Source organism: Equus asinus, chromosome 17 (assembly GCF_041296235.1).
Source record: "Equus asinus isolate D_3611 breed Donkey chromosome 17, EquAss-T2T_v2, whole genome shotgun sequence".
NCBI classification, from domain to species: domain Eukaryota; kingdom Metazoa; phylum Chordata; class Mammalia; order Perissodactyla; family Equidae; genus Equus; species Equus asinus.
The window spans coordinates 30,438,578-30,454,267 of NC_091806.1; the positions used below are offsets into that span (position 1 = coordinate 30,438,578).

The window sequence follows — 15,690 nt, forward strand, 5'->3', positions numbered from 1 at the left end:
AAGTGGCTTTATTCCAGAATGTCAACCTTCATTCCTCAAAAGCTGTCTTGCTATATCCAAGCCTCTATGTTCTTTTAAAATATGATGTTCCAGTCAAAGCCTTGGTAATATAACCAGTGTTTCCAATTGTGTCCTGTTAAAAGAAGAACAGATTCTTATTGGACTTATGCAAACAACTATATTGCCATAAGAATAAGAATACTTACTTAGCGGAAGTTTTCGCATTTTGGGGGACTCAGATAGGGAGGAAAAGACAAATGTTTCAATTTTGTTTATAAATTGCTGCAAGACATAGTTCTTTAAGAGAATAGAGAAAAAGGTCTTCTTAACTCTGAAAAAAAGCAAAATATTAAAAATCAGTAATATCTCAATTAAAAAGTCATAAAAATTATAATCACCCCTATCAGTTTATTCTGTCCTGTGTAATTGGTTCTTGATCTTAATTTTCTGTCGGCAGTTTGTGAGGTCGTTTCTCTGTTGGAGTTCTGTAATTTTTACCCAGTTTGGTTTTACAATCTGAACGTTTATTGGAAACCTGTATTCTAGAGTGTGAGAGTCCTTTCCATGAATTTCTCTGAAAATGAAACGTATTTGCAAAAACATCAGAGTAAAACGGCCACTGTTCATAAATAACAAAACATTCAAAGATGGTAACTGACAAAGGCATTTGACCATGTCTGTGATATATAACATTTTGAGATAATAATCAGGATTATAGCTGACAATCGGAATAGATCAGATAATTTTTAAAATATTTATGTCAATAACACTCATTTACATAATACCATTTAAGAAAGTTTATCATTACTCATTTGACAATGCTTCTCATGTAATTTAACATACAAAATAAGCCTTATTAGTTTAGCATTCTTTTCTTATAGGAAGAGAGCAAATTTCTCCAAGAAGTGCCAGGGGCCCTCTGAAAATCCCCAGAGAAACCTTCCCTCCTGTTCAAGGTCAAAAGAAAGCTTTTTATAGAAGACTTGAATATTTGTATGTGGGGGAAAGCTTGTCAAAAGTATTAAAAGCTTTAAAACATTTTTTCAGATAGGAAACAAAGTTCACTGTAAAACCACGTTCAGGTATCTATTCAAAGTGACAGCAGAAACAGTCAAGGGGAAACAGAGTTAAAATAGTCAAAAAAAGCCTTTTTATAATCTTTTTATCAAGAAAAGTTAAAAAATTTAGGAAAATTAACGTTTTAAGAAAGAGGAAACCAAGTTTTAATTTTGTATTGGTTTACTTTTGACATATAAGTTTATTTACTTAATTGGATATACTTTAATCCTGGCCAACTTGACCATATATAAATCTCTTTAGGGTTTTACTTTTACAAACTTTTGGTTACTTTTTTTACATTCAGAATTTGTCCCAGCACTTTAGGACAAATTTATCTTTCTCAACTCAAGAAACAAAAATATTTCTATTCTTTATATCTTTTTACTGAAAACATATATTTTACTCTCCTTGTATACAGACCTTTTAGAAATATATGTTTTCTCATAGAAAATTTCTCAGCATATATAAAACACATTTATCAATAAACCTAAGCACTTTTTAGTCTCTTTGATATAAGAAACCAAAGGCAGACAAATATATGCTTAGTAGTTAACCTTTAATATTTTATCTTATGTGGAAATTACCTAGCTACCCAATAAATTGTTATTATTTAACTTAACTTAGTAAAGTTATAAAATTTAAGTTTCCAAAAAGATTTCGGAAGCTGTTTTTAAGTATGCAGATTATAAAACATAATTATTATACTTAAAACTCATACCCAGTATTAACAATTACTCTTTAAAACTTTATGTGACATTACAGCAGTTAAGTAGTATCCTCAGTTGCTTTAAATACATAATATAACTTCACAAAGGTGGAGTACACATATGATTGGTGTCATGAGTAAGCACACAGCCAAAATGGGCATCCCAGCTTAGCCACTTCTTTAAAAGGAAGTTTATGGATGCCACTTTGTCTTAGCACAATATCAGCAAATATTACGTCCTCAGTGAATGTCAGTGACTGTCATGGCGTGAGGATGAAAAGAAGAGAAGGAGGAGAAGATGAACCGAGGGAAGAGGTGGGGGAAGAATAAAGAGAAGGAGGAGAGGGAGGAAGTGTCTTGGGTGCTGAGCTAAGCAGTCTGCATTTTATCCTGACTGCATGTCCCTCTCCTTTGGCTACGCATGACATTTCTCTAGCACAGCATCGCTCCCCATCCGCAATCATAACAACAAAATCCACCAAGGTTTCTAAGCTGTTGATGAAAGTAAAATTATAAGTGCATCTCCTCTGGGTTGTCAAAATGACTTAAATAACCTGATTCTCCTTTGAACAATGGTTCAAACTGAAAAGTAGGTAGAGCAGTAAAGAGAGAAGTACCAAAGGGCTAATAGGTGAAAATAAGGCACGAGAAGACACTGCTTTTCTGAAAGCGCAGCCTGGCAGTTAAGAGAAGAGTCATTCAAAGTGAAAGAAGGAGTCCAGGGAGCATGTTGAAGGCCTGAGGAAGGCATGTGTAACAGGAAGGGAGAAGATTGGATAAGTGCCAAGGATATCTAGGAGACATAAATTATAATAAATGATGAGGGAATGGATGAGTAAACAGGCTGGAGGAGTCTAAACAGACATGAATATCTGGCTTAGGTAACTTCACCATTCTAGTTAACCTTATTCACTCTATGAGCACCTTCTTATGAATAGGCTTGTATATAATTCTTCTCATACCATTTGAACATGGAGGACTCATTATATTCATTAATTCAGAACTCACTCTCCATTAGGCTTTCAAGTTTAGGCATAAAATCTCTGGATTCTGTATTGAAGAGAAGGTAGGTAATGAGTTCTTATCACTACAGGTATAAATATAAGAAACATAGCTATTATACAATGAGAATTTACTGTATGCAAATCAGATTCTAATTAGGTCACATAATCCTTACAAAAACTTAATGAACTGTGTTATTTTTATCATCACCCCCATGTTGGAGAAGACAAAATACAAGCAGGGACAGGTCAAGAGACCTGTCCACTGTTACACAGCTAGTAAGTGGCAAAGCCAGATTTAGATGTAGGAAGGCTGCTCCAGGGTACACTTTGTTAGTACTATGAAACACCAGCACTCCAGAATAATGTCTATGGCTTCCACGTACTCAAGTCACAACCTTGATCATAGTTCATTTTTAATCTCTGTTGTCCCAAGTGCCATAATAGCAAGAAGTCTAACATCTTTCTCTTGGAGAATCAGCCTTCCCCCAAAACTATTTAAATCCCTAGGCTGGAAGAGAATATCTCTTACTTTCAAATATAAGCAGGATATAGGAACCACTTCTGCTTCTCATAGGTACTTGAAGTTGCTACCCAATGTGGGACCTGACATAGTAAATATAGTTGGTCAACTCCTTCCTGTGTCTGACTGTCACAAACCCTGCAGAGACTGCCCTGGTGCTTTTTAGGAAGAGTGAGAAGACTCCTTCAATAACAAACTTAGCCAAGAGTGTGCTACTTTGGACAACCCAGAGCTCAACAGCTTTGCTCCTAGGCTCTCTTATGCATTTGTTTTAAGCTACCATCATCAAATTTAACCTTTCTTCAGAAAGAACTTAATTCAAGAGTCTCATTCCCCTGGGCTTTTAGCAAGACACAAGAAGGAGACTTTGGTGGGAAATATGATTCACACAGACAGACTTGGTTGCTGCATGCCTCAGATAGTGTAAGCAACTTCCACACTAACCCTGATGTTGGACGTTGAAGTTTCATCGTGGCCCATTAACTGAAGCCAACAATTTCTTCCGGTGCTCAATAAAATGATCAGTGATCTCTTTTAACACTTAGGGATAACCTGGGTACATTGGACTTGCCTAGTGAAGCAGTGAATTCAGTAGGTGGATCTCCACCATGAGGTTTTCAGAGAGGGTTTCCAAGGGTAACATTGATAAACTTGAAGCATGAACCTGCAGTGAGAAACAAATCCTCTATAACAGAGCTGGTATTGGTTTCGAAGTTGGGCAGAGGATGAGATAAGGAAGGGGACTAATCTATGGAGCAACAGGTCTCTTTTAAGCCTCTAACAATCCTCTCTGATTTACAGGATGTCTTCAGAGCCACACACCAGAAGCTTGACGTTGTGCAGTTGTACCTTAAGCCCCTGCTCATCGGAGAGCTTGCTCCAGGAGAGCCCAGCCAGGACAGAAACAAAAATGTGAGTGAGGTCTAAGGACTCAAGAGTATGTAGAGGATGGGGACAAGGTATATTTCAGGGCCAACTTATCGTTTTCTGTGAGAAATCAGTCAACATGCCAAGGTGGGCCTACCATAGCATGAAGGAGTGGATTCTGCATGTATCAAAAACAATGTCCTCTTCCTTAAACCCTCAGAGCTCTTAAACCTCTGTAAAACAAAGGAATGGAATTTTTGGTTCCCAACCAAACAGTAACTGCAGGTCTCTAAGCGCCTACTTGATGTCAGGCAAATTGCGGCTGTATTTTTTCCCGTGACTGGTTGTAATTATTTGTTTGACGTTTGTATCTATGTTTGCTGTGAAACAAAGGTCCGTGAGAGCAGAGAATATGTCTATTTTGCTCATCTCTGTCTTCAGGATCTATCGGTGCAAGATCAGACATGCACTAAGAACTTTATAAATAGCCATTGAATGAAAGATGTGAATATCTTATCTACAACCCTTTTTACATTTGAGAAATTATAGTTCAGGGCAAATAAATCACTCTCTGAAATTCCCATAGCTGGTGTGTGAAAGAACTGGGACTCCAAGTCACTTCTTTCTGGACCAATTCCTTAAATATCCCCAAGGCAAGGCACAACTCTTTCTTTGTCTAACACTTCAGCTACCTGATATATTATCTTTCAAAGGACAGGGTCACTAGAAGACTAAAAATTCCCTAGGATTGTTTTGCATTAACCTTGAAGGGATTTTTATTAATATTGAACATTTCATTTTATAACAATGTGTTTTTTGAATTAGCTTACATTTGTATAATTCTTGTAAAATAATTTTCACAAAGTGCTGATAATATATCACTGTGAGGCAGATAGAATAAAGATTATGTTTCTGCTGTAGGAAATGAGGAAACAAGCTCACACAGGGACAGGAGGCATCGGAGGTCACAGAGCTGGTTAGCTGCAGCCCTGAGAGGAACACTCAGGCTCCCTCCTTAGGTCCCCATGCATCCCGTTCATCCCACAAGGCTGTGTGTCAGGAAGCTCAGCTCTTTATTTAGATGAGTGTGCTCTGTGGGTGGACAGCCTGGACTCACAACCCAGCTCAGTCACAAGTTGTGTGTGTTTAGGTCGGCTACCAAACCTCTCTGTGGTTCTGTTTCTCTGTCTATAAAATCACAACAACAATAGCACCAAACTCACAAAAGTTATTGGGAGATTGTTGAAAGAGTTAAAGGCCTTAAAAGCACAGGGTCTGGAACATAGACAATGCTAAACAAATTTTAGATACTGTCAATAACATGAACTCAGTGGTGGTACTAGTTGTCGATAAACCTCTAGATATGTCCCCATCATTTAGGGCAGGTAGTCCTAGGTTAAAAAGGGAAGAGGATGCATAGCACAATTATTTTTCAAAATAACTTTCTCTATGAAAAATAAATTGCCACTAGTGCCTGAGAGCTATGAGATAATCATTCATAATCTAAAACAGTGTTAGACTCTGGGGCTAAAAGTCTACCATAAATTTTCTTTAATACCTCTACATATATATATACACAGACAGAAATATGTATATAGAGAAAATTAGTGTTTGAGCATGCAACTGGGGGTCAGGAAGCATAAGTTTAACTCTAGGATCTGTCACTGACTTGTTGAAAATTTCAGATCTGTCACTTTTCTGGGCTTTGGTGAGCCCCTACTCCTTACAATAAGTGAGTTGGAAAAGATGACCAGGCTGAGAGGCACTCTAGATATGATATTATAATTATCGATGGCCATCAGAATTTCAAGGTTGATGGGGGCTTGAGAGATTAGCCCATCCAGACTTGTCCAAGGCAGAGGATCTTATTAAAGTTCCATCAGTAAATTTTGAAATAAAATTTTTGGCTTCTAGAATTATTTTCATAACTCTTTCTCTTTTTTGTTTCAAATTTCTCACCTTTGTTACATCTGAACAATCCTGCTTTCTTTATTATACCCTGGTCACTTTCTCAACTGTTCTGATTTTAAACCCATTCTAGTCATTAAGCTAAGATATAGTTCTTTCCAGCCTTTGCACTGACTCTCCAGTATAATGTGGCAAACTTGTAAATGAACGCTGGCATTATACCTACACACACACGCACATATGCATACTACTTGCCCACAGGACCAGGACCCCTCCAGCCAGCAGACACACACTAATGTCATTGGAGACTCTGTATCTTGTTTCTGTAGATCCATTGAGCAGCTCACGGCAAAGGCATCCTTTGAGCTAATCTAAGTGAATTACATTTGTCTTGTTCATCTTCTATGCAAGAGCCATGTGCACATATGATGACACAGGTGATGACATTGAAAACGCTTTGTAAACTGTACCACTAACTACAGTAACACAGGTCCATATAGACAACAGAGTTCCCCAGAGCCTAGCCAGAGATCACTCGACACCTGAAATAATACTGATGATTTTATAGACAACTGTTAGACTTATGTATGTCTTTACTGACCAACCCCCACTCAGTAAAAGAAACTAACAGAATTCTGTAACAGTTTGAGGACAGTTTACAAATCACTACTCATCTTTCTCTCCTCCAGAGAAAAAAATTATCATAACATTTTGTGTCCGCGTGCGTCTGTGTGTGTGTGTGTGTGATGAAGATTTGCCCTGAGCTAACATCTGTGCCAATCTACTTATATCTGTTTTTCAATTAATTTTATTGAGATCATACTGCTTTATAACAATGTGTAATTTTGGGTGTACTTTATTATTTATCTATTTATGAATATACTTCATTGTGTTCATCCCCAGTAGCCTGATTTTTGTCCATCACCATACATATGTGCCCCTTTATCTTTCGCCCACCTCCAAACACCTTTTCTGGTAACCACTAATCTGTTCTCTTTCTCCTTGTATTTGTTATCTTCTACATATTATTGAAATGCAATATTTGTCTTTCTCTGTCTGACTTATTCCACTTAATATCATACCTTGAATATCCATCCATGTTACTGCAAATGGGAAAATTTTGTCTTTTTTATGGCTGAGTAGTATTCCATTGTGTGTGTGTGTGTGTGTGTGTGTGTGTATATACACACATCTTTATCCATTCATCAGTCGATGCACACTTGGGCTGCTTCCATGTCTTCACTATTGTTAGTGCTGCAATGAACATAAGGGTGCATAAATCTCTTGGTGTTGTTGATTTCAAGTTATTTGGGTAAATACTCAGTAGTGGGATAGCTGGGTCATATGCTACTTGTATTTTTAATTTTTTGAGAAACATCCACACTATTTTGCATAGTGGCTGCACCAGTTTGCATTCCCACCAGCACTGTATGAAGGTTCCCTTTTCTCCACATCCATTCCAACATTTGTTGCTTTTTGTCTTGGTAATTATAGCCATTCTGACCCATGTGAGGTGATATCTCATTGTACTTTTGATTTGTATTACCCTGATAATTGCTGATGTTGAACATTGTTTCCTGTGTCTGTTGGCCATCTGTATATCTTCTTTGGAAAAATGTCTGTCCATATGCTTTGCTATTTTCTGATTGAGCTGTTCGTTTTTGTTTTTTTTTTAAATATTTTTTTTCCTTTTTCTCCCCAAAGCCCCCTGGTACATAGTTGTATATTCTTCGTTGTGGGTCCTTCTAGTTGTGGTATGTGGAACGCTGCCTCAGCGTGGCTTGATGAGCAGTGCCATGTCCGCGCCCAGGATTTGAACCAACGAAACACTGGGCCTCCTGCAGCGGAGCACGCAAACTTAACCACTTGGCCACAGGGCCAGCCCTGAGCTGTTCGTTTTTTTATTGTTGAGTTCTATGGGTTCTTTATATATTTTGGAGATCAATCCCTTGTTGGATAAATGATTTTCAAATATTTTCTCCCAGTTGGTGGGTTCTCTTTTCATTTTGTTCATGGTTTCCTTTGCTTTACAGAAAATTTTTAGTCTGATGTAATAACATTTGTTGACTTTCTCTTTGTTTCACTTGCCCGAGTAGACATGGTATTCGAAAAGATGTTGCTAGGAACAATGTCAACTTGTGTACTGCCTATATTTTCTTCTAGGAGTTTTACGGTTTCAGGTCTTACGTTAAAATCTTTAATCAATTTGAGTTAAGTTTTGTGTATGGTGCAAGATAATGGTCTACTTTCATTCTTTTGCATGTGGCTGTCCAGTTTTCCCAACATTTACTGAAGAGATTTTCCATTCTACATTGTTCATTCTTGGCTCCTTTGTCAAAAATTAACTGTCCATATATATGTGGGTTTATTTCTGGGCTGTCAATTCTGTTTCCTTGATTTGCTTGTCTGTTTTTGTGCCAGCATGATGCTGCTTTGATTACTATAGCTTTGTATTATATTTTGAAGTCAGGGATTGTGGTGCCTCCAGCTTTGTTGTTTTTCCTCAAGATTGCTTTGCCTATTTGGGGTCTTTTGCTGCTTCATGTAAATTTTAGGTTTCTTTGTCCTATTTCAGGGAAGAACGTCATTGGGATTCTGATTGGGATTGCAATGAATCTGTAGATTTCTTTAGAGTGTGGGCATTTTAACTATGCTTATTCTTCTGACCCATGAGCATGCGATATCTTTCCATTTCATTATATCTCCTTCAATTTCTTTCAATAATGTTTTCTAGTTTTGAGTGTAGAGGTCTTTCACCTCTTTAATTAAGTTTATGCCTAGATATTTTATTCTTTTTGTTGTGATTGTAAATGGGATTGTATTCTTGATTTCTCTTTCTGGTAGTTCATTGTTAGTGTATAGAAATGCAACTGAGTCTTTTATGTTGATTTGTACCCTACAAGTTCACTGCAGTTATTGATTATTTCTAATAGTTTTCTGGTGGATTCTGTAGGTTTTTCTAGACATAGAATTATGTCATCTGCAGACAGCAAGAATTTCAGTTCTTCCTTTCCAGTTCAGATACCTTTATTTCTTTCTCTTGTTTAATTCTTCTGGCCAAAACCTCCAGTCCTATGTGGAATAGGAGTGGAGAGAATGGGCACCCTCATCCTGTTCCTATTCTCAAACAGATGGCTTTCAATTTTTCACCATTAAGTATGATGTTCACTGTGAGTTTCTCATATACGGCCTATATTATGTTGAGGTAATTTCCTTCTATACCCATTTAACTGGGAGTTTTTATCATAAATGGCTGTTGGATTTTGTCAAAGGCATTCTCTGCATCTATTGAGATGATGTGATTATTATTCCTCATTTCGTTAACGTGGCATATCACATTGATTGATTTGCATATTTTGAACCATCCCTGCATCTTTGGAGTAAATCTGACTTGATCACGGTGTACAATCCTTTTAATGCATTGCCATATTCGATTTGGCAATATTTTGTTAAGGATTTTTGCATCTAAGTTCATCAGCAATACTGACCTGTAGTTTTCCGTCATTGTGACATCGTTGTCTAGTTTTGGTATCAGAGTAATTTCAGTCTCATAGAACGAGTTAGGAAGCATTCCATCTTCTTTGAAATAGTTTGAGAAAGATAGGTATTAAATCTTTGAGTGTTTGGCAGAATTATCCTGAGAAGCCATCGGGTCCTGGTCTTTTGCTTTCTGGGAAGTTTTTGATTACTGTTTCAATCTCTTTCCTCGTGATTGGTCTACTCAGATTCTCTGTTTCTTCTTGACTCAGTTTTAAGTGGTTGTATGAGTCTAGAAATTTATCCCTTTCTTCTGCATTATTCAATTTGTGGGCATATAGCTTTTCACAGTATTCTCATAATCTTTTGTATTTCTGTAGTACTGTTTTAATTTCTTTTCTTTCATTTCAAATTTTATTTATGTGAGGCTTCTCTCTTTTTTTCTTGATGAGTCTGGTAAAAGGTTTGTCAGTTTTGTTTGTCTTCACAAAGAAACTGCTCTTAGTTTCCTTAATTCAGTTCTACTGTTTTTTGGTCTCTATTTCATTTATTTCTTCTCGGTTTTCATTATTTCCCTCCTTCTGCTGACTTTGGGCTTCTTTTTTTCTTCTTTGTCTTTTTTTCTACTTCTATGAGGTGCATTTTAAGATTACTTACTTGGGATTTTTCTTGCTTGTTGAGGTGGCCCTGTATTGCTATGAATTTCCCTCTTATGGCAGACATTGCTGCATCCTGTAAGACCTGGTATGTTGTATTTTCATTTTCGTTTTTCTCTAGGTATTTTCTAGTTTCCTTCCACTTTGATTTCTTCCTTGATCCAATGGATGTCCATAGCATTTGGTTAGTCTCCACATATTTCTGTCCTTCCCAGTTTTTTTCTTGTAGTTGATTTCTAGTTTCATAGTTTTATGGTCAGAAAAGATGGTTGGGATGATTTCAACCTTCTCAAATGTATTGAGGCTTGCCTTTTTTCCCAACATATGGTCTGTCTTTGAGAATGATCCACGTGCACTTGAGAAGAATGTGTTATCTGCTCTGCTGGTTTTGGATGGAAAGATCTGTATATATCTGTTAAATCCATCTTATCAAGTGTTTCATTTAAATCTACTATTTCCTCATGGCTTTCTGTCTGGATGTTCTGTCCCTTGATGTAGTGGGGTGTTGAGATTCCCTACTACTATTGTGTTGCCGTTAATTTTCTCCTTTAAGTCTGTTAATAATTGCTTTATGTACTTTGGTGTCCCTGTGTTGGGTGCATATATATGAATTAGTATTTTGTCCTCTTGGTGGAATGTCACTTTTGTCATTATACACTGCCACTCTTTGTCTCTCATTGTCTTTTATAACTTGAAGTCTGCTTTGTCTGATGTAATGATGGCAACCCCTCCTTTCTTTTGTTTGCCATTTGCTTGGAGTACTGTCTTCCATCCCTCCACTCTAAGCCTATATTTGTCTTCAGAGGTGAAATGTGTTTCCGAGAAGCAGCATGTTGTTGGGTCTTATTTTTTAATCATCCTGCTATTCTGTGTCTTTTGATTGGAGAATTCAATGTATTTACATTTAGAGTGATTATTGATATATGAGGTCTTAATACTACCATTTTATCCCCTGTTTTCTCATTTTTCTATGTTTCCATTGTTTCTCTCCCTTTGTATTTCTGACTGCCATTTCATTTTGGTGGTTTTCTAAGGAGGTTTTCTCACTTTTCTCTCTTTTTGTGAATTGTAGCTCTGCTCTGATTTTTTCTTTGGTGGTTACCATCAGGATTGTCTAAACGATCTCATAGATGAGATCATACATTTTCTCATAGCCTCTTACCTCCAGTAATCTAAGCAACTTCTTTCCCTTTCCTCTCCCCTTCTGCGTTATTGCTGTTACAAATTGTTCTGTTTTTAATTTTGTGAGTTTTTGAGACCAAGTTGAAGTGTTTATTCTTACTTTTGATGCCTACTTCCCCTTTATCTTTTAACTTACAATTGTATCGTTGCCTCCCAGTTCTGATACAGGGCTGCAGTTTTATGATCATGTCTGTCTGTCTGTCTCCTTGCTCAGAGCTTTGTAGACCTTGCCTTTTTGTTTCTGGTGTGAGGGCATCTTTAATTATTTCTTGTTGGTGAAGTCTAGTGGTGATAAAATCCCTCAGCTTTTGGCTATCTGACAAAACTTTTATTTCTTCATCACATCTAAAGGGAAGTTTTACTGGATGACGTATTCTTGGCTGAACGTTCTATCTTTCAGTATTTTGAATATATCATTCCATTCTCTCTTAGAATGTAGTGTTGGTTCCAAGATATCTGCTGAAAGCTTGATAGGATGTCCTTTGCAGTTTATTTTCATCTGCCTTGCTGGACTTAATATTTCTCCTTTGTAACTGACTTTTCCCATTTTTAGTATTATATGCCTTGGAGAAAGTCTTTTAGCATTGATGTAATTAGGCATTGTATTAGCTTCATGTATTTGTAAAGTTGGAACCTTCCCCAGGTTTGGGAAGTGATGAGCTATTATTTCTTAGGTCAAGCTCTCTGCTCGTTTCTCCCACTCTTCTCCCTCTGGAATACCTGTAATCCTTATCCTGCTTTTTCTAATTGTGTCATATATTTCTCAAAGAATTAGTTCTTTCATTTTAAATCTTAGTTCTATCTCCTCTTCCACTTATAGAATTTCTATATTTTTATTGTCTAAATCACTAATTCTTTCCTCCATACATCAGCTCTACTTCTTAAGGAATCTAGATTACTTCTTTCCTCATTAATTGCGTTTTTCATATTCAGAATTTCTGCTTCATCTTTTTTTATACTTTCAATCTCTTTGTTGAAGAGGTTCATTTTATTCCTGAGCTGCTTGAACTGTCTTTCTGTGTTCTCTTGTAAATGGTTGAATTTCTTTATGGCAGCTATTTTGAATTCTCTGTCATTTAGTTTGTTAACTTCTATGGCTTCAGCGTTGGTTTCTGGAGAATTGTCCTTTTCTTTCTGGTCTGAATTGTTGTTGCTTTTTCTAATAGTGTTTGATGAACTAATCTTTATTGATTGATTGATTGATTGATTTTTTTTTGAGGAAGATTAGCCCTGAGCTAACACCTGTCACCAATCCTCCTGTTTTTGCTGAGGAAGCTTGGCCCTGAGCAAATGGCTTACCCATCTTCCTCTAATTTATATGTGGGATGCCTGCTACCGCATGTCTTGATATGCAGTGTGTAGGTCTGTGCCCAGGATCTGAACCAGTGGACCCTGGGCCACCAAAGTGGAGAACGTGAGCTTAACTACTAGGCCACCCTGTTGGCCCTGAAACCAATCTTTTGTCACAGCATTTGTGGTAGTACTGGGTCACAGAATCCATCTGTCACTGCTAGGAAGAAGCAGGAACAGAGTTTCTTGCCCCACCTCATCTGCTGGGAGCTGTGGGAGTACAATGGGTGCTTGCCCAAGCCTGAGGTGCATTCAGGTGCTTGTGGAGACTGTGATTGGTGGGCAGGATTTTCTTTCTGGACTGAGCTAGTGCCATTCCTTGGTGAGACTGGGCCATGGTGGGCTCCCCCTCCCTGCCATGAAAGTGATCACCAGCAGGCTAAGGGATGCTGCTGCCTTTTCCCACAGCCACAATGGGACCCATTTCCTCTTTTGGTGCTCACTGTGGGCACTTGCATGGGCCTGGAATGTGCTTGCCCAAGCATGTATATCTGCTGTAGTCTCTGCTTGCAGTCCACGGGGCTCCTGTGCTTGGCAGGCAGGGCTTACTCCCTGAGACCAAGCTAGGGCCAGTCTTTGGCACTGTAGGGGCCCAGTGGGCACCACCTCCCTGCTGGGAAAGTGATCATGAGCAGGCTAATGGCTGTCACCACCTCCTCCTACAGTCTCTCTGGTGCATGTACCCACTTTCAGAGCACTCATTCCAGGTTGGGAAGTGTTTCTGTGCACACACAGGGCCACCAGGGGAGAGTAGGCAGTGCTCACCTGTCTGTCACTTCCCGTGGGGCCAGTCTATCCATGCTCAGATGTATAGCTGCATGTCTCTCAGGCATCCTGTTGTGCTGTGTGGACTTCCTCTATTGGTCAGTGAATGTCAATTTACTTGTAATTCAAAAGAGGGAGAGACAAAGGGAACAGTTCAATCTGCCATGTTGCTGCTGTCATAGCACAAGAACTTAACCATAACAACCCTGGCTGGCCCCTATCATAACCTTTTTAAAGGTTTTATTTGTTCATTGTTTCTTGCTTATACTTCTCCCCAATTAAATTTATTAATATTAACAAGTTTCTATTCACAAAGTTAAGGCATTAGTAAGTTAATAAAATAAACTCTTAATTATGTTCATTTGTGTTTCTTTTCCCCTTATAGCACTAATTCATTCCTTGAACATTTATTTTGCAGTCCCAGTTGGTGGAAGATTTCCAAGAATTGCGGAGGAAATTAGAGGCTATGAATATGTTCAATGCCAATCTCGGGTTCTTTTTCCTTCACCTTGCCCAGATCTTGATTTTGGAAGCCCTGGCTTGGCTAATGTTGTGGCATTTTGGCAATAGCTGGACTATTACAATATTCATTTCCTTTCTTCTCACAGTTTCTCAGGTAAGTGGCATCCTAAGCCCAGGCAATATCTTCAGGGGAAAGCTTAGACATTTTTCTTCTCTCTTTAGGTTGGTTTCAGCTGCTGCCTGCTGCTTCCTAGCAAGCTACTCATCAGCGTCTCACACCAGCAAATCACGAAATCTTACTGGGCCCCAGTTCTCTTGTCTGTAAAGTGGGCATTACAATTTTTTTATGGAAATATTCTAAACAGAGCTAACCAAGTTAATGTGTAAAAGACCTAGTATATGGTAAATATTTAGTTCATGACTGTTGCTACTCTCTGCCCAATTTTATCCACACCACTTCAGTAACTGAAGTTCTACTCTCAGCCAGGTAACACTCATTCTTATCTTTCATTCATGTAGCAACCAAGATTTATCAATGCATCGAATCATGAATTGTTCAAGAGCAGAGGTTATATCTCATTATATGAAAATTAAGAATGCATAGATTTTGCCATAAAGGACAACCAGCAAGTGGCACATAGCAGGACATTTGATGAATCCTTGTTGAATCAAATATGAATTGCTGGGAGCCATGGCTACATCATTTGATCGGCTGTTTGACAGGGTCCAGCCGATTAACGCTGAGGGGTGCAGGGTCGCCCATTGGTGAAGAATAACCGGCCAGCCCCTCACATAGTTCTGAAACCTGTGCTGCTTCTAATTGCCCTTCATTCCTTTTCCTTTCTTAACCCCCCATTTTCACTCCTTTGGGTGGCTGCTTGGGAGGCACTACCTCCTGGGAAAATTAAATATAGTAAGAGAATGTGACCACCTGCAGGTAACTTTCAAGATATTTTTCAGTTAATTAACGGAGGAGCACACAGTCCCATTTGAGACAAGCAGAAAGGAATCCTGTCCAGATAAGATGTCGAATTAGGTGTATGGCCTCTATCTGGTTAATGTTTCCTTCTCCCTCCAGTTCTTTGTCTAAATATATATATGCATCGTCCTTCTAAGTTTGTTGGTTAATTGGATGATCAAGAAGTATCTATATATTCCTCTTGACCTTCTGCTTTCTGTTAAAATGTTATAGAGGTTTTCTCCTAAAAGCAATAAATAATAAATAATTGATGAGTAGAAGGGCCGAGGGGTGCAAGGATGCCCCTCGGTGAAGAACGGCCAGCCGACACCCCTGATATTTTCTGAATTATATGCATGCTTTCTAGCAAGGTTATGTCTATACTTATTTCTGTTTTTTATTCTTGAAGATATACAGTTTAGCTTAGCTTTTCAGCCCTTTACTTTACTAACAAAATGATACTTTCTCTGGCAGTGTGCTTAAGGAACTGTTAACTCCACAATCTAAAAGACAAAGGAATGCTTTCACCCCCTAAAGGGCGCAAAAATGTAAAGATGTTTAACTGCCCGCTGAGAATGCAGATAGCCCTGGGGATAAGACACCCTGGAGTCGCCTTTTGTTCCCATTAACCATCTACACTAATGGTGTAAATGATTGAGGGAGGCAGGGATGGCTCCACCAGGATGTAACCAGACAGACTGCTGTCCTGTCCGGAGGCCTGGACCTTCTCTCTTTGATTTAACTTTACCGTGAATCACAACAGATGCCTAGGTACC

At 38.3% G+C, this 15,690-nt stretch overlaps 1 pseudogene; it reads left to right on the plus strand.

The window, feature by feature from the left end:
- Positions 1-15,690, plus strand: part of LOC106826109 (fatty acid desaturase 2-like protein FADS2B) — a 50,066-nt pseudogene that overhangs the window by 6,181 nt on the left and 28,195 nt on the right.